This window comes from Barbus barbus (assembly GCF_936440315.1).
Source record: "Barbus barbus genome assembly, chromosome: 41".
Classification (NCBI taxonomy): domain Eukaryota; kingdom Metazoa; phylum Chordata; class Actinopteri; order Cypriniformes; family Cyprinidae; genus Barbus; species Barbus barbus.
In genome coordinates, this window is record NC_136719.1 from 24,580,227 (window position 1) to 24,608,079 (window position 27,853).

The following is a 27,853-nucleotide window of genomic DNA, read 5'->3' on the forward strand; positions in this document are numbered from 1 at the left end:
TAATCAGACACACCCAATTTAGTTCTTGCAGTCTCTACTAATGAGCTGATGAGTGGAATCAGGTGTGTTAGATGAGGGAGACATACAAAATGTGCAGGGCAGGGGGTACTCCAGGACAGGTTTGAAAACCCCTGCCCTAGGCAATCGCATGCTCTGCCTATACCTAGCGCCGGCCCTGCTCTTGTGCTTTGTCATATTTTATATTTAGAGATGTTTCTTCTATGTTGGTCCATTTCCTTGACCTTCGGGATCATGTTAGGGATTCTGTATCCTGTCCTCCATCTCAAAACCGCTTTAATGAAGTTGGAAAACCGCTTTTGTTAACAAAAAAAAAAGGAAAAAATAAGTTTCTTGTCTAGCATAGGACAAAATATGAAAAAAAAAAAATAGTCACCATTCAATAAAATGGAACTTGCTGAAAAAAATCAATTAGTGAGACCATGAATCCTCTTTTGAATTTTCTAGATGTCGTTATCCTTGCGGAATATCTGAGCTCTAATTTCAATGGCAAAAGTGACCAGAAATTTGCACCTTACTTAAAAAAAAAAAAAAAAGGTTTTGGTAAACATAAGCTTGCCTTCCTCTAATGACAGTGGAGAAATCCGAATGCTCCACTGGGCCATTTTCAAATCTTGGGACATTTTTTGAGTCTTATTGTAGATATCTGAACACTAAATTTTGTAACAAAGTATTTGGTCTGCCAAAGACAGAAAACCACTACAGCAAACTATCGTAAATAATATTCCTCTCCCATCAAACTATGGTGCAGCCTGACCAGCAATGAGACAATTATGATGTCACAATGTTATTTATACAGTATACATGTCTAAATATACTCACTGGCTACTTTATTAAGTACACTTGTTCAACTGCTCGTTAATGCAAATATCTAACCAGCCATTCACATCGAGTAACTCAATGCATTTAGGCATAGGCATGGTCACGACAATCTGAAGTTCAAACCAAGCATCAGAATGGTGAAGAAAGGTGATTTAAGTGACTTTGAATGTGGTATGGTTGTTGGTCCCAGATGGTCTGATCTGAATATTTCAGAAACTGATGATCTACTGGGATTTTCACACACAACCATCTCTAGGGTTTACAGAGAACTGTCTAAATAAGAGAAAATATCCAGAGAGCGGCAGATGTGTGCGAAAATGCCTTGTTGCTGCCAGAGGTCAGAGGAGAATGGCCAGACTGGTTAGCGCTGATAGAAAGGTATCAGTAACTCAAATAAGTATGCAGAAGAAAATCTCTCAATGAACACCGCGTCCAACTTTGAAGCAGATGGGCTATATCAGCAGAAGACCACAATTGTTACCACTCCTGTGAGGAACCTAAGGCTACAATTTGCACAGGCTCACCAAAACTGGACAATAAAAAGACTGAAAAATGGTTGCCTGGTCTGATGAGACTCAATTTCTGCTGCAACATTTGTCTGGTAGGGTCAGAAATTGGCATAAACAATAGGGCTGGGGCTGTACTCTGTTTGTTTCCAAATCCTTACACACACTTTAACCTAAAATAATCATTCATAAACTTCGAAAAGGTTGAAGCGAATTACAGGGGTGTTCACAGTGGGCTGTGTTTACATTTATTTCACGTTCTGAGCTGTGGTAAAATTACATGACTCAAGCGTACTTCAACGCTCTTCTTCATGAGCATTTGAGTGTTCGGATAAAAACTAGAGTAGAGCGCCATCTGCTATTAAAATCTAAGCTCAGAATCGATTCCAAAGGAATCGCGATGCATTCGGAAAATCTCAGAAATGATCCACGAATCGATTCTGCATCGATTTATCGTACCAGCCCTAGTAAACAACATGAAAAAATGGATCCAACCTTCCTTGTATCAACTGTTCAGGCTGCTGGTGCCAGTGTAATGGTGTGGGATATTTTCTTGGCACACTTTGGGCCCCTAATTACCAAGTGAGCATTGTTTACTAATGGCGCTTTTCCACTGCTTGGTATGACTTGGCTCGGTACAGCTCGGTTTGCGTTTCCAATGCAGTTTAGTACCGCTTTAGAGTGGGCGGGATCTTTTACACGTCATTATAGTTGCGCCGCCTCTACTGCCGTGATTCCTGAAAAACGTTTTAACTCCGCGTCGCTCCATCAAGCAAGCTCTCGCTGGATCCGCTCCTCGGCTATGAACCAGAGGAACATCTGTACTTCCTCAACAGACAACGAAACAGCCATTTTTTAGTTGTTAAAAAAAAGGTGTGTTCATTCAAAACAGTTGCGTTCGATCCTTCGCTGGCTGTGCTGATTTAAATCTAGCGGGTCTGTAGTGTCTGTTCACAGTGACGATATTCTCTGGCCAATCAGTGATCAGCAGAGTTTACATGTCAAGTTTTGGTAACGGTACGGTTCGCTTGGAACCTCAACCGTGATGGTACTGAAAAAAGTAACAGGTACTGTACCCAGTGGAAAACCCCCCAAAAGTGAACCGTACCGAACCATACTGTGCTGTACCACGCAGTGGAAAAGCGCCATAAATGCCACAGCCTACATGAGTATTGTTTCTGACCCTGTCCATCCCACAGTGTACCCATCTTGTGATGGCTACATCCAGCAAGATTACATGCTACGTGACAAAGCTCAAAATCATCTCAAACTGGTTTCTTTAACATGACAGTGAGTTCACTATACTCAAATGGCCTTCAGTCACCAGATCTCAATCCAATAGAGTACTTTTGAGATGTGGTGGAACGGGAGATTCACATCATGGATGTGCAGTCAACAAATCTGCAGCAACTGCATGATGCTGTCATTTCAATATGGACCAAAATCTCTGAGGAATATTTCCAGCACCTTGTTCAATCTACAAATATTTGAAGGGATAGTTCACCCAAAAATGAAAATTTGCTGTTCATTTACAGTTAATGTTGTAAACAATGTTCAGATCAACAGTTTTGCTTCATAAGACCTAAATATGCTTTCAGGAGTGATAAGTATTAATTCTGGGTTCCCTGATATGCATTTTTTTTACTCTCAAAGACGGGCAGCCACTGACTTGCATTGTATGAATCACCAAGAACCACAGTTTCAGCTAAAAATCTTCTTTAATGTTCTACTAAAGAAATAGTCACCTACATCTTGAATGGCCTGAGGGTGAGTAAATTAACAGGACATTTTCATTTTTGCATGAACTATCCCTTAAGGCAGTTCCCAAAGGCAAAAGGGGTCCAACTCGGTACTAGCAATGTATACCTAATGAAGTTGCTGGTGAATTTAAGTTCTGTTTTCATTTCCATGCCTGATAGGAAATATTTAGTATTGAAAATCAGAATTTGAATGTTGCATCAATGCAAAGCTGCTCAATATGTCAAAGACACCCCAATAAGTCAAAACAAAATCTTTACAGATCACATCCAACATGTTCGGCTGGAGTCACACTAGCAGTTAGCGACTGTGCTTTTGAAGAACGACTGAAAATAAATTTAAAACACTTTCTTGTAAGTAGACATATAAATCAAATGTAGGTATGGAGATGACAAGCATTTCAGCCTGTAGGGAATCGCTTTTCTCTGTGAACTCCACCATTTTCAGTGTTTTATACTCATCCTTTTTCACCACCGCATTTGGCATCAACATGGTCCTCGGCCTCCCAGCAAATTGTTACATCCTGTGGCTGAGCATGAAGGAGATAATACACGGACAGTCAACCAAAATCTTCAACGTTAATGGGGAACTTGCCGAAATCGTCTTCTGTTCTGCTCTTTTTTTTGCCATAGCAGAGTATTTCTTTGACTGCACTGAATGTTGGTTAGCACTGATTTTTCTTGGACAGTTGCTGTTGGTCGGTCGTCCTCTGTTTCTGAGCTGCATCTGTGTGGAGCGATACTTAGGGGTTCTCCATCCTGTTACTTTCCTGAAGCTCAAACCCATGAAATACAGGATTGCTTTATGCGCCATTGGATGGATTGTTATGATTAGTTCATGTGTAATCGGTACAATGGGTGCCATTAAATATTACAACTTCCTTCTGCCACAATTGCTCTTCTTCTATCTTGTAAAACTGTACAGCTGCTTGATGGTCCTGAAGGCTCTGATGCGTCCTGGACCTGGTGAAGACGTGAAGAAGAGGAATGGAGTAAATCAGGACAAAATCAAAGCTTTTCGGATCATTCTGGTCCTGCTGGTTTTTTCAACACTAGCATACGGTCCTATCTTTGTCTCTCTCGTGCTTTATTATATTTTAGATTTAGAGAAGTTTCTTCTATCCTGGTCCATTTCCTTGTTATTAGCAATCCTGTTAGGGTTTGTGTATCCTTTCCTCTATCTCAAAAGGGTTGGAAAATTGCCCTTTTGTTAGCATTTAAAAAGTTTTCATTAAACTTTTTATCCAGCAGAGAACAAAACCTGTAAAAGTGCAATACCAGTGTTGTCTTGCTAAATCATTGGGTGGGAAACATAAGCTTTCCTTCTTCCAAAACAGGATTCATAAATTTGAATGCTCTAGTGTTTCATATTCAAATCTTAGGAAATTTTTGGGGTCTTTTTGTAGACACTTACTCTAGAATTTGTTTAAATGTGTTAATTTCGAGGACTGGGGCTGCCATACATTTAAAACCACCACAGCAAAGTATGAGTAAATACCATTCCTCACCCACCGAACTGTGAATCAGCCTGACCAATAATGTAAAATAACTTAAGACAGAATAATTATTATTTAGACCAATCATACCTGACCAGTTAGAGATGCCTAAACCGATAATCTTACAACCACAGACGGTACTACTGCTAATAAGCTCTTTACCTGGAAAGTGACTAGCTTGTCCAAACAAAGTCTAATTACTCGCATATTACACTGGCTAAACTTCTCATTTTGCTGTGAATGTGGACAAAGTTGTTTTAAACCTGACAAATAGGATTATGACAAATAGATTTTTCATTTGCATGTCTAATATGCATTTCCCAAGCTTCGCAAACTGAATTTGAATGCTGCATTAATGCAAAACTGCTCAGTAGATCCAAGACAAAAGTCGTAAATCATAACTAAGTATTTTGGCAGCATATGGAACAAATCATATTCAGTGGACCTTCATCCTGAACCAAACTAGTAGTTGGCTACTGTGATTTCAAGTGTTTGGTGGACAACTTATACACTGAGGAACGAGGACACAGTTGCTTGTGGTGCTCCTGGTGAGGAAATATACTCAGAATTTACTTTAAAAATAGAAAGCTGGTTTGTAACGTTTACTCATATGGTCCTAATGCATCTTTATTTTCCAAAGGGTTTCATAAACTCTAGATTAGACCATGACAAACCTTTCAATGTGCCTGCCATTAACATACATGGTGAACTCCAGCGCAAGCTACATTTTTCCCTCCTACATCTTCACTGCTTCTCTCACCATCAACATGGTTCTTGGTCTTCCAGCAAACTGTTACATCCTGTGGCTGAGCGTAAAGGAGATGATTCAAGGACAGTCCACTGAAATCTTTGTCTTCAACTCAGCACTTGTCGAGTCAGTCTTCTGCATCTCCTATGTTTTCCTAATTCAAAAGATTTTCTTTAGCTGTAGTGATTGTGAGTTTGGGTTGCTCTTTTTTGGACTGGTACTTTGGGTCGGTCGGCCTTTGTTTCAGAGCTGCATCTGTGCGGAGCGATATGTTGGGGTCCTCCATCCTGTGACCTTCCTAAAGTTTAAACCCATGAAATACCGGATCGCCTGTTCTGCCGTCGGATGGGTTCTGATCATCATCTCATGCATAACATATACTCTGAAAGTGATAAGACTCTTTAACTTACTTCTGTTTGAATTCACTTTTTTTTTTGGTGTAAAAGTCTTCTGCTGTTCGATGGTCCTAAAGGCTCTGGGGCATCCCAGACCTGGTGATGAAGTCAAGCGGAGAGATGGCATAAACAAGGACAAAATCAAAGCGTTTCGGATCATTCGGATGGTGCTGGTGTGGTCAGTGTTCATGTACGGCCCTATCATTATCTCTCTTGTGCTTTATTATATTGTAGATCAGGAGACGTTTGTTCTGTCCTGGTCCATTTCCTTGAGTTTGGTGATCATGTTAGGATTTGGGCAGCCTTTTGTATATCTCAAAAGAGTTGGAAAGTTGCCGTTTTGCTAATATTTTTCAAAAAAGGCTTGATGAAACTTTCGGTGCACTTAGGGACAAAATGTTTTGCATTTGTTGTTAACAAAAACAAGCTTGAGAAAACTACGTAGGTGAATTTTATGAACTTTAGGTTCTTATAAATACCTGTACATGAAAAACGGTGTTGAAATCCTGCTCACAAAAGCAGTCGTGATATAGCAGAGAGATTTCACAGATCTGTTGTGACTTTGCCTTTATACTTTGCATTGCAAAGGTGACTCTTTGCCACTATTGTGTAGTTAAACAGAGCACTAAAATCCCATCTGTCCCCTAGAGCTCTGACTTACTCTTTACTTCAAATTGTACCCTGGAGATATCTGTATAAAAACATAGAGGTTACCCAAAAATGGCAAATGCATATTCATCTTGCTGCTTTTCTGAATAAATAAATAAATACATAAAATATCTACTAGTAAATCATTAGGCTCCCTATAATATTTTGCAGTTATTTTCCATTCTGGATCCTTCTAGAACTTTGCATCATGGGACTTCTTGTTTTCTCCCAATATGAATAGCTTTTGGAGTTGTGTTCCTCATTTGTAAATCACTTTGGATAAAAGTAGCTATCTGCTAAATTAATAAATGTAAATTTAAGAGTGCTGGGTAAACAGCAATCAAACAAGCTAATGTAATTCATATAGCAGTTTAATTTGAAATCTCTCACCACATTTGCATACTAGTTTTTGCCATATCCTACTTCCTTCAAACACATGACACAACCAAGTATTTAGGCATTTTTACCATGAAAATATTTTACTTTTTAATACACTCATGTTCTTCTATGCAGTGGAAATATAAAACTGTGCAGAGATTGATTATTCAACACAATATTCTTCACTCTGACAGATTTAAAGTACAATCAAAGACATTGTACTTTGTCCAGTATCTGAGTGTTTAATGATGTGATTTTTAAATAATGAGTCAGTGATTATTCCATTCAAAGTTCGTCATCATTTTCGAGTCATCTATCAGAGACATAATAGTCTTTCTGTCTCTCACGCACATGTGCTTCTTCTGCCTGCTACATTATAATGAAACCAAAACCCTCACTGAAGACCGGGAGTGTTTCAGTATCTGTCACTTAAATGCACACAACAAGCATCTCAAAATATATTTGTCATAGCTTGTCTTTAAGCTTGACAGTAAGAAATGTGACTACTTTGTATTAAAAAGAACAGCTTGGACATTAGCTATAATAAACTCCTTTTGTGTTCAAGAAGAAAGTGCTTTCTATACTGAGAAACGATCTGCCTCAGATCATCAGCACTCCAGCCGTCCTACTGACAGCCCATTTCAGCAACTTACAGATGGAGTCAGAAATGCACTTGCTACCTGCTGGGTCTGGCCACCATACAGCTTCACTGCGGCACTCTGGGATTGAACTCATTTCAATCAGTGCTGTACCTTTCCCAGCTCCCTACACCAACTTTGGACAACAGTGCTCCTAAATGCAGTGATCTACCGACCAAGACAACAGTTCTCGACACGTCACAATCTCGACATGAAGATGGTTCTAAAAGGTTAAAGGGCCTTCAAGATGCTTGAAGTTTTAGCCAAATGATCTTCAAAAAGAAAACAGCAGCTTAAAAGAGAAAGAAATCCCATGCAAAATGAGAGAAATGTTAATTAGAAATACATTCAATACCAAAAAGTATTGGTTGGACAGACCCTAAACTCTCCCCATTGGTTGAGGAAATGTCGCTCCGTCAAGGTGAATGTGCAAAGAAACAGAGCAAATGTCACGATTGAGTCTCAGTGTTAATATTTCTTAGGGAAATCAACCTGCTTGCATGTAGCTGTCTCTGAACTAGGGTTGGGTTTCATTTTAATTTAATCGATTCCGATTCTTTTAGATTCCACTGTGATTAAATAATGATATCAAACATTTATCCTGTGTCTCCGTTTTGCTAAATATTTATTGGAGCTGAATACCATGAACAAAAATCAACAGGCTACATAAAAACTTGACTCTTTAAGAGCTGTTTGTGTGCAAAATAGAACTGCATGATTCTAAATTGAGTTTTTTTGTTTTTTTTCCCCCAATGGAAGTTGTGGTACTCTCATGATTCTGAAGAAAAAAATATTAGACCGCTAAACAAAATCACATGTAATTTATGAATGACTCACTCAGGATGTACTTGTTTCATTACTGGATGAATCAGCATCCTTGAACGAATCTCTTGTATGTTTCAAAAACAAATACATTTTAACAGACCCTTTTCGCCCACTACCGGCGTAACAATGCAATCGATAAATCTTCATTTGAAGTGTCAAATTACTTTCAATTTAGAGATTTACTCTATTTTAATCGCTACCGTACATATCAGAGTTTATATCTGAACTATAAACTTTTATAACAGTGCTTCTGTGATTTGAATGTTTGTAACAGATATAATGATAGTGTGTGTTGTTGAAAAGACTGTGAAGCTGTTTCATTCATAAACATGACAGCTGCTCTCTTTAGGTCAACAGCAGCGTGAACGCAGATTTAAATGTTCTAACCACACTGACTGGTGTAATGGTACGCTGCACGGACGAACCAAGTGATCACAACATTGTGATCGCACACGACAAAGGTTGAGGCATGAAACAGATGAATTATTGTAATTTAGGAATAGAATTACGTTGATGTTTGAATCACGTTCGTGATCTTTAATGATCTATTAATGTCAAGTTGGTGGTGACACCTCTCTTGCAACATGTTTAGCTATCACAGATATTATACTTAGCTTTTTTGGCTTCTGATCGCAAATGCGAAACTTTGGAGCGCTTCGATTAGCGAGCAAGGTCCTGGCAGATCGCTAGGTCACATCGGCCCTCACAGTAAACGGTTTAATATTACAGTGTAAAAAAATAAAACAACAAGGCATTATGAAATTTCAAAAACATAAGGCAACCCTTTTCCAGGCATTTACTTAGTCATCTGAAGTAAATGTCTTGACTGATCTTAAAATGTCAAGTTGCCATGGCTTAAAATATGATTTTAACAAATACCGGCCTAAACAACTAAAAAAGAACTTGATACAAACTGTTCCCTTTATTTTTATAATTTCATGCTTATATTTGCATTGTTTTCTATGACAAATGCATGTGTTATGGAGAACACAGTGCTTGATGTCTTAAACTATAACAAGACAAAAACTCATGAAATGTGTTAAAATGCCACACACAGACCTCAACACTTGTACAAGAAACACAAGGAAAACAATCAACTACCTGCCCATTTCAAGTACAAGAAAAAAGCATCATGGCAATAACAAGACAATAAATTATGTATTGAAACCAATGAAATAAACAACAGTGTATGCAGGGATGGCTACCTAACTACAATATACATTTTACTGGCCAATTTGAAAAAAAAGCATTAACCCAGCTCACCTGCTATGATTGTTGATTTGAATCAGAATATATCATGACATAAAAAAATGCAGGGAGATTCAAGATTCAAGATTTGTATTCGTCACATACACAATTATACAGAGTATAACCAGCAGTGAAATGTAAGTCAGGTCCGCCCCAAGTGCAATTGTATAGAATACAAGTATTAAGAAAAGGAAAAGTAGAAAAAAGTAAAAGAATAAAAAAATTAAATATAAAAATATATAAATATAAATATGCAGGTCAGTATGTTGTTGACATAAATAGTAATATAACAGGAATGTGCAAAAGAATGTGCAAAAACGTTGTACAGGGTATTTAAATAGCAGCAATATGAGGTAGAAAAAAATAACATGGAGTCAAGTGATGTTATGACACAGAGTTAGAGTTTAGGAGCCTGATGGCCTGGGGGAAGAAGCTCCTCCTAAGTCTCTCAGTTTTTGCCATCAGGCTACGGAAGCGCTTACCAGATGGAAGCAAAGTGAATAGATGGTTACCAGGGTGATTTGAGTCCTTGATTGAACAGCTCTATTTTTGCAGCGTGCATTGCATTGCATTCAGTTGCTGCAAGCATACAAATTTACTAGATAGATAGATACATTTTTTTCCAAGTACATAATATTTGTATTGTCATATTTTTAACATCATGTTCAGGTTCAGGAATGAACGACAGCATGAGAACAATGACTGGATTTTGCCCGCTCAAATTTGCTGAACAATGGTAATTATAGACCGTGATATCACTGCAACTTTACAGTGTTTCTGTGTACATTTCATCCAATATTTTTTACTTCTTAAGTTTCTGAAAAAGAACGAGCAAACAAAAAACTATTGTATCAAAAATTTGTATCTATGATGTCTATAAAACTAACCAAATATGCAACTTCTTGTGCAGTGGTCATGGATAAAAAGGATCTAGGCCTAACTCCTGTGTTTAAAAGCACTACAGCAGGAAAAAATATCCTAAAATAAATTGTCCACTCAAATCAACAATAGTCTTCAAATTCCTGACAGCTCCAAGAGTCTGTCGTCATTTATTCAGTATGTGACATTCAAACCAACACGATTTCGAGTACGATATTTTCAGCTCACTAAATAAAGTTATTATCGAGTTACTAAGACATTTTAGAGGGAATATTGCCAGTTACTTTGTCTATTGTTACTTTGTCAATGAAAATAGAGTCAAGCCAGGATCCGATCGGAGTCTCCGAGCAACACATACTCAATAAACGAATCGACTGAGTAAACAGACCAATGATTCACAGACTGTAGTGCATTTTAGAGAAGTTTAAGTTATGACAACATAATATACTACGGTAAATAAAATGTAGCATATAATACATCCAAGTGAAGTTTATATGAATATGAAGTCATTATATATTTCATTATTATGATTCATATTTAAAAGTGCTACACGTGTTATATTATGTATTACTACTTGTATTGTATTACCTTAATCATGAGATTTGAACAAATTAGTGAATTTTAAAGAACTTAAAAGAACGCTTACAAGGCTGTACCCCGCCCCCACCTCGGGTACTCGGACCACGTCACTGTTATGCTAATCCCAGCATACAGACCACTTCTCAAACCGGTTCAAAAACTCATCACAATCTCAACACTACAGGACTGCTTTCAGTGCACAGACTGGAACATGTTTAAAGAGGCAGCCACCTACAACAACCACACATACCTGCATGAGTACACTGAAACTGTGACTGCTTACATCAAAAAGTGCACTGATGATGTGACAGTCACCAATACCATCACCACACGTGCCAACCAGAAGCCATGGATGACAGCAGAGGTTCGTGGGCTGCTAAAGACCAGAGATGAAGCATTCAGATCAGGAGATAAAGCAGCCCTCAAAACAGCAAGAGCCAATCTGTCCTGTGGCATTAAAAATGCAAAACGGTCATATGCTCAAAAAAAAAAAAAAAAAATCAACAATCACTTCACAGACAGCAAAGACACACGGAGCCTGTGGCACGCCATTCAGACCATCACTGACTACAAGCCCCCACCACAGGCCTGTGATGAGGACACATCCCTCCCCGATGCACTCAACCACTTTTATTCACGGTTTGAAATGCAGAATGACACACCTGCACAAAATCTGCCCACACCTTCCAGCGACCGGGCGCTCTGTCTGTCTCCAGCCGACGTAAGGAAGACCCTATCTAGGATTAACCCACGCAAGGCTGCGGGTCCTGACAACATACCTGGCCATGTTCTGAGAGACTGTGCTGCACAGCTGACAGATGTCCTAACAGATATCTTCAACACCTCGCTGAGCCAGGCAGTCGTCCCCACATGTCTCAAATCAACAACAATCATACCGGTACTAAATAAATCACCTGTGTCCTGTCTAAATGACTACCGTCCCATAGCACTGACTCAAATCATGATGAAGTGCTTTGAGAGGTTAGTCATGCACAGCATCAAAAGCCTCCCCAACACACTCGACCCGCTCCAGTTTGCATACCGTCCAAACCGTTCTACGGACGATGCAATTTCCTCCACCCGGCTCTTACCCACCTAGAAAATAAAGACTCCTATGTTAGAATGCTGTTCATTGACTTCAGCTCGGCATTCAACACAATAATCCCACAACAGCTCATAAACAAACTAAACCTGCAGGGCCTTAACAATTCCCTGTGTAATTGGATCCTGGACTTTCTAACCGGAAGACCTCAGTCAGTCCGTGTCGGCCACAACACCTCGAGCACTACCACACTGAGCACAGGTGCCCCACAAGGCTGTGTGCTCAGCCCGCTGCTCTTCACACTGCTGACCCACGACTGCACTGTCAAATTCAGCTCCAACCACATCATCAAGTTTTAATCAACAATTATGAAACGCACTACAGAGAGGAAGTGGCACAGCTGGCTGAATGGTGTGGCACTAACAGTCTGTCCCTCAATGTGGGGAAGACAAAGGAGGTTGTGATGGACTTCAGGAGAAACTCCGTTGACCACCCCCCGCTGACCATCGACAGCTCGACTGTGGAGAGAGTCAGCAGCACTAAATTCCTGGGGGTGCACATCACAGAGGATCTCACCTGGACCACCAACACCATGTCACTCTCCAAAAAGGCACAACAGCGCCTACACTTTCTCCGCCGGCTGAAAAGAGCAAGTCTCCCTCCACTCAACCTCACCACATTCTACAGAGGCACCATTGAGAGTGTGCTGACCAGCTGCATCACTGTCTGGTATGGGAACTGTAGTGCTGCTGACCGCAAGACCCTCCAGCGGACAGTGAACATAGCAGCAAAGGTCATCGGTGCCCCTCTCCATTTTCCTTACACAATGCTCCAGCAAAACCAACAGCATCGTGAAGGACTCCACCCATCCCTCCCACAGTCTCTTCCAGCTCCTACCATCAGGAAGACGGTATCGGAGCATCAGAGCCCGCTCCGCCAGACTGCTCAACAGCTTTTTCCCCCTGGCTGTGAGAGCCCTGAACTCAAACCACCACGGTTTTTTGTGCAATTCGAAGTGTGCTACACACAGGTGAGTGGGCCTGTACAAACCACCTGTAGTAACACACTCTCCTCTATGTGCACTAGACACTTTACACACACTGCTGCGTGTACACAATCCCACAAAAGACTCAGCAATATATGTATGTTTACATGCTCATGCACTACAAATCATCCCGCACTGTTCCCCAACCAGCTGCTTGACTCAAAATATCTCTCTTTGCACATGTACAGTATTTGTGAAGCATTCGTATAGTTTGTATTTTTTTATCTTTAATTTTTTTAGTTTGTATAGGGTAAATATTTATGTGACGCATTCGTATAGTTTGCAATAGCAAAATATATAAATATACATAGTATTTTTAGGTTACATTAAACAGTGTCTAGCACATCTTCCTAAGGAAAGGATATGGACCATAAGATATTGCAATTACTACATGATATTTAGACAGACAGACAGAAGTTCCAGATCTATACTTGTGCTCTTATTATTTCAGTTATTTTGCCTTTATTGTAAATAAACATGTGCAAACACTATACTTGCTCTTGTGAATTTATTTTGATTTTAATTACATTTAATTAAAAATGCATCATTATGTTGATAAGCTATGTTACTATAAAACTTATGACAAACATGTCTTCTAATATCTTCAATTGTTGCGTATACCGAGCTGCAGCGGACACATTTGTAAATGACTTCACATGGACCCATTGTGCGAGCTGTCTCTTTAATACTGCGTGGTTTAGCCTATATACATGTTGCTGTTGATTGGGCTGACATTTCTGCCACACCCACCAAACAAGAGAAAACATCCCTCAAACCCCGTTGCACACCGTTTCCAGGAAACATGTCGTTCAACCCGGAAACCGTAGCAAAACGTTGGGCACTGGTCTGAGCTTGAACATGCCCCAGTTGTTTTGAACGAATCAGCTGGGTAAATGAGTCACTGAATCACTCATAATGACAGTCACTTATCGCCACCCTCTGGCAAAACGATGGATGTACATCAAAAGCCCTCACTATTAACTGACAGCATTGTCAAGAAAACAATCATGTCATTTGTGTTTGGTGTAGGAAACCTTGACTAATAACAATATTGACAGGTGTAGTAGAATATAGGCCCTTTAGATATCTGTGCTCTTTAGGAGTGCTGGACCACTTTTTGAAGTCAGTCAATGGGGGGCACTGACACAGCTGTTCCTGTCAAACCCATGAGGAGCGATGGGGATGAGGATCATGCTACATCTGTCCTCTCATCTCTGGACCACCTCTGACTGATCACATCCGTACTGACACACACAATCTCCCAGCAGGCATCGAACAATTATCCTGTACAACATCAGACCAGATGCCCTCCGCTTCCACACTATCAGACCAAAGCGGGTTGGCTAATTTAAACCGGCACTGAAGCTGTGCATCTCGCCGATCTGTGAAGTTTGACATCAAATATTTACACAAAATATAATTGATGTCCACATCCAGACGCAAGGTGGCTTCCAACTAGAACTGCGAGTAATCAACTGCATCTACAAACCCTACAAAATTATTTGAACACTTTAGTCATTCACCATGCAATTTTTTTTCTCCATGATGCTACAGTGAATATTGAGCTTAGAAATGGCGTTTGTTAGATCTAGACCAATAGAAAACAAAGTCAAGATCTCAAGAAAACACCATTTGTTGTTTCTAGATCTTGAGAACATTAATTGTGATAAAAAAAGACTAAAAAAAGTAATAATAAATGACATGTTAAATCAATCCTTACAGATGTAATTTATACAAAGAAAACACATCTGGAAGACACTGGTTTGATTTAAAGAAACCGTTTGATTTTACAATGCTGTACGAGAAGAGTAGTTCATTATATTCCTTATAAAGTAAAGACATCTTTTAATTGTTATTTTGTTGATTTATTTAACCTTTTTATTTATCATTTTTATTATTTATTTTGCTGGATCTTATTTTTCCACGATTATTCATTCATTCATCTGTTTTTCGTTTTGTTTTTTTTTTGTTTTTTGGCATCAACATATATAAATCCCAAATATTTAACTGTAATAACAGTAGATGTTTTGCCAGAGACCTGTTGTTTAATCATGTGACATTAATTGCTCATGTAATTGTTTTAACATATTAATGATTACACACACGTGAAAAACATGAAACATGAAAATAAAAAATGCCTATGAATCAAAAGGTGTATTTACGCAGCAGAGTTAAGGCTGCTCTGTGCCTGCTCAAAATTCAGTGTTAAGAGTCAATGCTGCATCAAAGCCAGACTAAATTACACCTGCTCAGACACACCTTAGCCCCTAGTATCACAGTATACAGCTGTAATGACAGTGTAAATGCATTCAAGGCACATAATTAAACAATCTGTGTAAAGACACCTAAATGCCATTTCAGAAGCGCTTCTGTGCCACCTTTGCTGTGCAGATGTAGCAGAAGACGGCAGCATGCAGGTCACGTATTTCTGAGCTGTATGTGTCAGTTGACACTGTTTCATCAGAAAAGTTTTGGGTTACTTTGGCTGTTGTTTGCTTGTATTTGGAGGCTGATCAGTATTATCCATTCAGCACATGGATGGAGAGTATCAGAACAAAACCGCACCATCTGTCCCTGCCGTAAAGAGTAAAGTTTCAGCAGAATCTCTGTCATGCAGGCTGGTTTGCTGACGAGGTCAAGCTTTTCCTCATGAAACACTTGGGACCGTGTTTTTAACCTTCGGTAGGAGCAAGACAGGTTTATGTCAGAGATCCACAACAGACATTTATGAATAAAAGGCCTTTATTGAACAAATATTATGTTCTTCTTTGCTGAAATTATTAATTTAAATATGCTTAATTTACAAAATCAAATCTGTTGTAGTAGCATATTTTCTCATTAATGGCGAACATTTTATTATAGGTCAAATAATTGTTATGAATTAGAAAGTCTAATGGAGATTTTACGTTTTGCTCCTAAATAAATCAGTTGCATGACATATTCAATGACTAACTTGTTTCGTCACTGAATGTGGCTTATTTAAATAAATCAGTTGAGTAAATAAATGACTCATAAACACAGTCATGTGTTTTGTACCTAAACAAATCAGTTGTTTTGAACAAACGGCTGAGTAAATGATTCACTGATTCACTCACACACAATTGACACTTAGGAATAAAAGGCCCTTATTGAACAAACAAACAAATTATTAATTCATTTAAATATATTTAATTTACACAAAACCAAATCTGAGATATTGTAATAGCATCATTTCTCATTTTAACGTAATAGCAAACACGTCATTGAAGACTGAATCATTTCCATGAATCAGAAAGTGTCCATTTCAAAGTGATTCGACACTCTGATTCAGAAATTAATTTGTGTCACCAAATAAAAGCAAATATTTATAAAAATAAATAAAAGCACAATAATCATCTGCTTCCCCTCCGTGATCAGAATTCGTCTGCTTTTAGACAAGAATATATTATATAAATATATAATGCAACGGACCCTGTTTGTTGCGGCACAAATCTAATCTCACTGTGAAATGAGAACAATTTCCAGCAACAAGAGCACATTAGAGCAAAGTAGTGTGACGGAGTGTGTTCAATGATGACTGGAAAAGAGCAAATAAGAAAAAACGGGAAGCATTCAAATGCAAAGTACATAATGTTATTTATTATTATAAAAAGCATAGTTATGCTTCTAAAATGTGATTGCATGAGCCACATTTTGATGCTACAGTATTAGTTATTAAAGGGGTCATATGATGCGATGATGCAATTTTTCCTTTGTCTTTGGAGTGTTACAAGCTGTTTATGCATAGATAAGATCCCTAAAGTTGCAAAGACTAAAATCTCAAACCCAAAGAGATATTCTTTACAAAAGTTAAGATTAGTACACGCCCTCCTAAAATGCCTCATTTAAACACGCCCCCACATGTCTACGCCGCTGTGTGGGAAGATTTGCAAATATATACGCAAAGAAACAGGGCGTGATTTTTATTCTCGCTTTAGTATTGTTGCTGCCACAGGCGCCATGTCCTGGAGACGCTGTGTTTCGTTGTGAAAGCGAAACTACTTTGTTTTCTTCCAAAAGAGGACACAAGTAGAAATCAGTGGTTAAGTTGTATTTATAACACTGTTCCAGAAGAGTTCAACCCAAATATTAGAGTGTGTGCAGCGCATTTTACGGAGGACTGTTCCGTTCATGACCTCGAGGCTAGATTATTGTAATGCTTTATTGGGTGGTTGCTCTGCACGTTTAATAAACAAACTCCAGCTGGTTCAAAATGCAGCAGCTAGAGTTCTTACTAGAACCAGGAAGTATGACCACATTAGCCCGGTTCTGTCAACACTGCACTGGCTCCCTATTAAACATCGTATACATTTTAAGATCTTGCTAATTACCTATAAGGCCCTGAATGGTTTGGCACCTCAGTATTTGAGTGAGCTCTTATCACACTATAGTCCTTCACGTCCGCTGCGATCTAAAAACTCTGGCCATTTGATAATACCTAGAATATCAAAATCGACTGCGGGCGGGAGATCGTTTTCCTATTTAGCACCCAAACTCTGGAACAATCTACCTTAAGCCCGGCTCACACTGTGCGATTTTGGCCACGATTTGTTCGTCTGAGACAAATTTTGAAAATCCTAACATCCTAAAAGATTCCTATAATCCTAGGCTAAAATCGGTTGTCTAGATCGCTGGTTTGACATGTTCACCGACAGCCGATTAATGGCCGTTGCGATCATTTTTTTCCTCCGATTAAATTCTGGCAGTGTCAGAAGATTTCAGACACTTTCCTCAAGTTTCCTGCAGTGTGACGTCTCCTACGACGACCGTCAAACCAAGAACCAATAGGAGCACTGAACTTGATGACGCAATTAGCGCGACAACTTCAAACCATTCATTATTTGTAAAAACAATACATGTACAAGGTAAAGTTTACTTAAAGTTTATTTATTAAGGGGCAGGATGTTTAAACTCGAATAACAAAATTACCTCAAGTTCGCTCTGTAGAACTGGAAGTCCATAAAGTCCTCTTTTGCCCAGCCATGACTTGCTCCACACACGTCGTCTTTTTCGTTTTTTTTTTTTTTTTAACATCAAGGCATGTAATTAATAAAACTAACGCTACACGTTGCTGTTGTTTGCTAGCTACCATTATAGCGAGAGAACGCGGGTCACGTATTGATGACGTAAAACTCCGGACAAGTCTTCTTGAGTACGTCCGTTTTTATCGCGTCTGGGCTGTCGTACAGTCTAACATTAAGACAACTGAGATCCTACAGCCTGACATGGGGAACACGTTCGTACAGTGTGACAAGCAACAATCGCAAAAGACTTTTAAAAATCGCACACTGTGAGCCCGGCTTAACACTGTTCGGGAAGCAGACACACACTGTCAGTTTAAATCTAGATTAAAGACCCATCTCTTTAACCTGGCTTACACATAATACACTATCGCTTTTCTATAATTCAAATCCGTTAAAGGATTGTTAGGCTGCATTAATTAGGTCAACTGGAACTGGGAACACTTCCCAAAACACCTGATGTACTTGTTACATCATTAGAAGAATGGCATCTATGCTAATATTAGTCCGTTTCTTTCTTATTCTGAGGTCATCGTAGCCACTCAGATCCAGACTGTATCCAGATCAGATGGTCACTGCAGCCACCCGGATCCAGTCCAGAGTCTGTAGCTCATGATTTTCTATCACAGGTTTATATGTGACGGTCATCTCTTTGGCCATCAGTCTTGATTACTTGCCCCAAATTTGACAGTCTCATTCCTGAATTGGAATTATCAATAAGTGTTCTTTTGTCTCAAGGTTGTAAGCTGTTCTGTGAAAGAGGCTTGCTGGTTAGTTTGCTTGCTTCAGACTAATTGGCGCTTGTTTCTCCGATCACAAATGCAGACATGGTCATTTTTAAAAAGACAGTATAAGCCATTATAATCAGTAATTATGTCCCCACTGGATGCAACAAATGCCTAGTTTATAATGGGTTTTATTGTTTTTGTCTCATCGCGCCGGCATCACAATACGGTGAGGGGCGTAATATTTCCGCCACACGCTTGAGGTATTTGGCCAATCACAACGCACTAGATAGCTGGCCAATCAGAGCACACCTCACTTCTCAGAACGATGAGCTTTGTAAAAATCGATGCGTTTCAGAAAGGAGCATAGAGGAGGAACAATAATATACAGTATGTGGAAAATAATGTGTTTTTTGAACCTTAAACCACAAACACATTGCATTACACCAAATACACAAAATAATGTTCTTTTTAGCAACGTCTTATGACCCCTTTAAAACATTGCACTGCAAAGTATGCATCAACTGAATTCAAGTCTCAGTCCCATCTCCCCAAAAGTAAACCATGAAATTTATTTTTTCCTTCCTACAGTTGTACATAAACAAAAAATGCCTTTTTTTGTTTTACAAGATTAATTTTATTTAATTAAAATAGAAATTAAAACAAGTCTTTCTACTTCAAAATTTCACATTTAATTCAGTGTGTTCTTTGTACTTAATTATGAAATTTCCTAGTGAAAATTGTGCGTAAAAAAAATGAACTCTGGTTGGTCACTTCACGTGTCAATCAAACCTGTGAAAGTGGGCGGTTCTTCGCCAGAATAAGTAGAAATAAACAGGTGTAGAAACTATTTTCACTTAGTAAATTTCTCAAATCTTTAGATTTATTTGTTTATTTATTATTTAGTGTTTTTATTTTTTATTTAATTTAATTGTACTATTATTTATATTTTGGTGGCTTGACTGGGCCAGCAGAAAACATCTTTAGCATTGAGCGCTGAATATGCCTCTGGTGGGTCATTGCTTTATGTTTATAGGGGACTGTGTGAGTAGTTCCGTTCATATCGGAGGTTCATCTGTTGAGATGAACTGGAGACACCGAGCAAAGACCAGCACTGATCTATCACTGTGAGGTCTTGTAGCATTAATTCAGCTCGAAAAGCTTCACAGAATCCGAATCGACCCACCGGCACTGAGAAATCCCTCCTCACCGGAGCACTAGCATTGATTTCTGTCTCAGAGAGAGAGAGAGCGATCGTTCCTTCCTCGACCCAGTTAGGTAATCATATCTGGGCTCTATGACAGAAATACGAATTCTTATAAATACATGCAGGAGAACTGGATCTTAAATCCAACAAAAATCAACCTTATTTCATATTTCAGTCCCAAAACAGATCACTGAATTGCAATATTATCTATAGCGTTACACTACAATCTATTTAGGCAAATATTCTACACTTGCGCTCCATATATGAACTCGAATTCATCAAACTATCCGTCTGCACTGTAAACTGTAATAAACTCTGGCACTGTTTGTGAACTTGCGTGCATCTAAGGTTGGATTCAGAGTTGCATCCGGTAATCTTACGGAGAATAAAAGCATTTCTGGAAAGAAATTGCATTTTTATTCTAATTTTAGCCAAACATGCAGTGCCTTCATGGCTTTAAATGCTTTAAAGCAGATGGATTTAGAGATGCAACTTCTAGAAAGCGTGCTAACAAACTCACAGCATGCAGAAATCTTCTCAGAGAAATCGCGTCTCTTAATTTATTCCCTTTAGAGTATCACTGCTAAAAATATTACAGCAAAAACTCAATTTATTGACTATATCTATAGAAAAACGGATCCAAGGCACTTCTTCCGGTTCCAAAATGTTAAAAAGCCATGTTTGAATAAAGGCTTTTTAACATTTTGGAACCGGAAGAAGTGCCTTGGATTAGTTTTTCTATAGATATTTTTGAACCCAACCAAAGAGCACCTTCTGGGATCACTAAACGGAGGTCCTTTCAGCAAGTAGCGCTCCAAGAGATTTTTCTTGAATTATTTGTGGACTATATTTGCCCATTCTAACCATTCATGCTTTGATTTTCATTCAGTTCTCCTAACGCTCATCTAATACTCCCAGGTTCTCTGGGTCTGACTAAACAGAGGGTCCTTCAGAGTCTCACGGGCAGAAATCTGATGCATATTAATTATGCATAACGCGATAATGAAATATTTCAGTGCAGAGGGATGCAGGAGAGTCAACACAAACACACTTCAGCCGTCGGTCGTATGGTAAATGTACAAGCTTTGCTTTTATTTGCAGTGAACAGTGAACTCAATCCACCGGCAGATTAGAAAATATCAGTTATGAGTTATTGAGAGTCACGCTTGAGATCTGGAAATGATCAACAAAGTAAATGATAGCTGATTTTTTTGGGTCGTCATGTTCAGAAGTTTATATCAGTGTTAATTTAGCATCATTGATGTAGTATTAGTCGTCTGTGTTAATATCTTGAATTAGATTTTACTTTTATATTTTCTGTTTTCACTTTAATTTTTAAGCTTTAGTAATGGTTTTTATTTTTATAAATTACCAATTTTAATTCAGTTTACATTTTTATAATTTTTAAGCTTTTATCATTTTTATAAAATTTTGTAATCATTTGTTTTTATTTTATAAGTTTAAGTTACTCAATTATTAATTGTATTAATTTTAGTTCAAGTTAACCTAAATGCAAATGAGAAATGCTGAAATAGATGAAATCTGTAATTTTTTTATGGTTTTAGTTAACTACAACAAACCATATATACACTCCTGGAGTGTATGTAACTACACGATGCTTCATTTGTGCACAACACATTTATTGGGGCTATATTAATAGTAACATGAATGATGAATATATTGAAAGGGGACCTATTATGCAAAACAAATCATTTTTATAAGGTGTTTGAACACAGTTGTGTGGCTGCAATGTGTGAAAGCAACCAGCCTATGATGTTTAAAATCCACCAACTCATTTTTTTGTATAAAACCAATAAATTATGACCAGTCTCTCCAAACGAGCTGTTTCAGATTCTCCCTCGGTTCACATCACCGAGGGGGAAAAGTCCCACCCATTTGTGACGCTCTCTGCCCTATTAGCACAAACACAGCCACGAGTGAGAAACTGCGGTCCACCATTACTGGAGATTTATACAATGTCAGCACCAAAGAGGCTTTATAAGTGTTGGTGTTTCGGGATGCACAAATGAGCATAGGAGTCACAATAATCTCCCCCCATCTGAGCCGAGGACACTGTGGTTAAATTTCATTTTCGAAGGAAATATCCCGGAAAAAAAAAATCAGTAACATCTTAAATTCATATAAAAAACATTTTATGTTTCACATTTATTTGTGAACATGAATCAAACAATCACCTCATTTCCCATAACAAGCGATTTCCTTTTCTGAGTACCCAATCACAAAAATTAGTATTAAAAATATATTCCCGTGATGTTTTAAACAGTTTATTAATTGTATTTCTTAAACTGAGCAATAACAGCACCACAGAGTGTGTTGAAAGATTCAATGGGAATCATGATGTCTAATTTCCTCTCCATTTTACATTGGTATATTTTAACATTTAAATGACACTTTCACAGCAAAATGATACTATTATAAAGAGTTTTTAAGCCACAAAACTAGCACATTAGCAGATTCCATCACACTGATCGCGTTTGAGGAGCAGATCTGGTTTGGGTCGCCAGTGAAACTCTGAAAAGCAATCAGTCCTGCTGTCACTCACCCTGGCCCGGCTGAGGATCTTGTTAACCTCAAAAAAGCACTGAAAACTGTTTGTTTGCTCATTTTCGGCGAGAGCAAACAAAGCGGCCTGTCTGGTGAATTCCAGCCAGTGGTCAAAGCCATTTCCTCCTCATCTTCAACCTCGCAGGAGAAACAGGAGGGAAAAGCAATAACACAAATCACACTCGCCAGACGCACATGAAGTGCGGGAAATTGCTCTGAGGATGTTTTTTGGAGCTGTTTGTGTCACAGAGCAGTTTCGTGTGTCCTGCATCACAGATTAGAGATCTCAACGTGCTCTAGATTCACACGAGGACGAGCTTCATCTGAGTATTCAGCCAGAATCACTACACCAGTCCATTTCAGAGAATTAATCAAGCAGTGTGTGAAATACTAAAGAGCATCAGCACTGGAAATAATTGAAAAAAAAACAGTATAAGTAAAAAAAAAAAAAAATATGAAGCTTATTTTAGGGCCTATTTATTTAGCACATTTTTTCCATCTCATTATGGTACTACAAAAAAAAAAAAAATTGCATAAACATAATTGTTATTAAATTATACAGTATCTACTCTAAATATTATCTAAGGTAGCATTCGTTGTACTGCTTTTAATTTAGTCTGAATTAAATAAAAATTAATTACCATGTTGTTAACGTCATACAGTAAAATATTACTCCATTACACTCATGACCATCTAATGAGCATGAAATAATGCAAAATGACAAATAAATAAATCAAATAATGTCACAAAAGGAAAGCATCAAAATAAATAACTAAATCACAATGCAAAATGTCATTAGTATAAACAAATAAACAAACAATTTGCTTGAAATATGTCTATTTTAGGGCCTTATTTGCATTAACAGTTTTCGTTGCAATAAAAAAAAAAATTGTTGCATTTTTAAGTATTTATACATCCATGTAGTTTTTTGTTGTTTGTTTTTTTCATGTCAAGTTATTTAATGACCATAATACTGATGTAATAAGAAAATATTACATTATAACAATGACCATCTAATTGGCATCAGCACTGAAAATAATATTTTAGATTAAAATAAATACATTTTGATTTTGGAGCAAAATGTGGCCAGCATTATTTATTCATTTTCTTTATTTGATTATATAGTTTGATTTTGTGTGTGGTTATATGAGCATTTATGCTATGAGTTTGTGTCAGTATAGTTGTTTTTGTTATGAAGAGTTAAAAGCGATAAAGATATTAAAAAAGAAAAAGGCCTGCATATGAAGCGTTTTAGTCATGATGTTAATTAGTCCCATGAGGATGAGCCGTGTGTTATCCTACACATGTATGAATCAGTCTCAACAGGCTCATGTCTTTTTTTATTTTGTTTTCAGAGCAGGTTTGGATTTGTGGTCAAGCCGCGGGCCGAAGCAGGTGTGCGACACGTTTCACATCACATTACATTAGGTTTCATCAGCCAGAGACCAATGCTGCCACATTCAATCCAGCTCCAATAATGAGAAGTCTTGCTCCGTGATTACAACAGTAAAACATGTACAAAAATATGCATGCAACTTCTTGCTCTGTGTAAGATCTACCATTCAGGACAGTAAAAATTAAGAAAAAAAAAGGAAATATGCTGAAGACAAACAGCACTAATCAAACAAAACTACCGCAGCACGTTTGTATATCATGTGCATCAGGAGCTCAGTGTGCTTGATTATGATTCACCAGTAATGGGCTTCAGAGCAACGGCCAAAACAAAGCAAAGAAACACAGCAGGAGTGTGTGATAGAAGATCAGAAACGACACGATCCAGCTCCCAGCCGGACAGGCCCTCGGGTTGTGCGGATCAATGATACCTGGCATGTCCCAGACTCCTCTGGATCTGGCACTGAACACAGCCGGATCTGGACCCTCATCTGCCAGCGTGATTGGCATCATCCCTATGCATTGACATCTTAAAGGGACAGTACATCCAATTGAAAACTACCAGAGACACACAAAAGAAACTCAAAGTTCTTCACTACAACCTGTCAGAAGTAAAGTATGGTTTAACTTGAAATTATGAAATAAATATATTACTAATCACACACATACAGTTTACTTTTCAAAAGTAGTAGTCAAATTAATTTACTATGGAATCACATTTTTATTACATTTAGGTTTAGTTTTAAATTTAATAGTAGCAGCAACCCTCTGTTGTGCAACACTAAATAATTCTTATATTTTTCATTGCATTCAATTTACAAATCAAACATAATTTGGGGGAAAAAATAAAAATTTCATTTTCAATTGAGAAATCACTTCAGAATAATTAAAACAAATTAAACAGAATTTTTAGGGAGTAAAGTGTATTTCATAGAGCCCAAAGATGAATGACTTTGATGAACAGACCAAAATTGAAGTTGTACATCACTGAATATCTTCCCCACTGGAAGTAAAATTAAAAATGACAGTTCTCTCCTTTTTTGGGGGGTGAAGTGTTTGATTCGGTGCTGCTAGAATGTTCATGGACCTACTAGACACAATTTTAGCAAACAAAACTGCCTGTCAATAGTGTAGAAAGCAGAAAATCCTCTCTTCATATATTCTCTGAAAATAACAAGAAACATCAGCCGGAAGTGTTTACAGCACATCAGAAACTCGCGAGGACACAAGAGTTTCCATTACAACACATCTGCTGCCTCGCAGGAAAAACCCTCCAGAATCAGGCTGATTAACAGGAATCGTTTAAAAACTACAGATGAAAGTGATCGGAGAGGGATAATGCAATTAATAATGCAAATGTGCGATTAATATGCTACATGATAGAAAAGCCATCAATATTTCAGTACTCTTCATGCGGTGCAGTTACTGCAGCATGTCAGATTAGGCTGTGCACAATCTCTTCACAGGTCAGTGGAGAAAACTGCATATTTATGCCAGAGAAGGAAAACAAATCTTTTGAAACGGCCTCCTTCACCCTGCGGCCTGATGCAGTACAATGCATTCTGGGTAATTAAACAGCCGAGCACGGAGAGAAAGAGTCGGAGGCCAAAGTCTGATGCCGTTCTACATGAGTGACAAATAATGTGTGCTACATTCATAAAAATATTAATCACACTGTAACTCACATATAATTATATTACAGTGCATTGGCACAAATAAGGAAACCCTTATTCTTAAAGGGACCACAGCATAAAAACTTTCATCACTAGCTTTCATTTCTTTTTCCCCAATCAAATGATGCAATGTTAATTTTACGGATGTAGCACTCGGATAGAGCGGCAGATAATTAAACCGGTATTTATTGACAGTTTAGCAGAGCAACAAGGAGTGAGAGAGGTAAAAGATAATCCTGGAGGTCTTCGGTAAACTGGAGTAGTGTTAACTTGAGTGGCTTCTGTTGACAGGAAACTTGGAACACAAACTGAACACACACCTCACCAAGATGGCTGACTGGGACACAACACCGAAGCAGACTGACTGGGGATCGCTGGAGAACACACTCGGGAACAGACACTGCATGGAAGTAGACAAGGCGGTTAGTAGTAGGCATAGGGCTGTGATCGCTATGGCAATCCTCTTCGTATGAACGAGACCGGACCCTCGGGTGTTGTGAGGTGTGTGTATTTATGGCATGGCTAATAAGTGGTTTAACGAAGTGCAGGTGCGTGTGATCAGTACTCAGGTGAGAACAGGTGCGTGCGTGCGTCGTGACTGGTGGAGAACAGACAGATCCGTGACGTTTAATGCATCATTCATGTAATTCATGCAACTTTTGCAATCACTTTAGAGCTTCAGTGATGATTATCAAAATAATGTCAATTTCAAGCTATTGTGTGACTTCAAATTGCATCCATGTATTGTATGTATCATATGGATGACTTTGCACAGATTTTACATGTCATCACCCTCAGGCCATCCAAGATGTAGATGAGTGTAATTACAGATGGAAAGGAAGTAACATTGAGATCCAGTATTACAGGATAATATAGAAGTGCAGGTGTTAGGATCTCCTCAGGCGCTGCAGATGTGTGGATCTCTTCTCTTTGAATCAGCCCTAAAGAATCAATGCTGCTCAGCAAACAATATTGCTGTTTTATGTATATATATATATATATGTGTGTGTGTGTGTGCGTGTAAAATGGCAATGTATATATATGCTATGCATTTTTACACTTATTTGGCTATCACTTAGCTTGGCAATTTCTTATTAATTATTAGGATGCTATTAATATTAAGGATCCTCATTAGTAGGCATTTTAACTAACACTGTGCCGGAGGGCAGACGTCTGAGGTCACATCTGGCTTGTTAACGTGATTCATTGTGCTCTGACGGGGTAACCAAGTGAAATCGCTCATTATAAATGATAAGTAATAAATGAAACTGTAACACGCCTATGACTGGCGGGCAAATGAAAGGTTTAAGGAGGGTGAAGGCATGACTCTAGCCCACAAAATGATGGATGAGAGCTTGAGATTCATTCGCTTACGGGGTTAAAGGAATCCGTTGTGACTGAAGGACAGCTGAATTCAATCCACACGAGGGCCGTAACATTAGAGACATGTTTATGGGAACACACACCTACACAAACACACACAGACGGGTCACGAAATGTGCAACGAGAAGAGCCACAACGAAAACCAAGATTAAAAGAGAACTTTAGCATGTCATGAATTATTCATGAGGCCGGGCAGGGTGCCAGGTTTACTGCTGCTTTGTCTCAGAGAGACAGCTGGGTTCAGAGACGGAACAACAGCCGACGAACAAACACAAAACACGCTTGAACACGCAACACACAACTACTGCCAAAGACTGACATCATGCATTTATTTATTATTTACATGAACGCATTTGTCATAGTCAAACAATCCAAATTATCACTACAGTTATGGCAAGAAAAAAATTAAGAAAATAATAATTTTATTAAATTTATAAATTTATTTAATACTTTATTATAAAGTATTATAGCTATTTATAAATGTTATGGTCAGCAGAAGAGACTTCTTTAAAAACATAAAAAATCTTACTGTTCAAAAACTTTTGACTGGCAGTGTATATGCACATACATAGATGATTTGCTTTCATAAAATACTATTTATAAATAATAATATAAATAATAATAATTATTATTATGAACATAATTGAGCAAATGTTTGTTTATAGTTAGGGGTGTAACGGTACATGTATTCATACTAAAAATATTCGGTACGGATCTTTCGGTACGCATCTGTATCAAACAAATCATTAAAAATTTTTCAAGAAATTCAGACAATAAATGCTGTTTTTGCTGTTTTGATGTGGCAAGACAGATCGCTGTATAGAAGCCTCAATTCTAACAGCAGC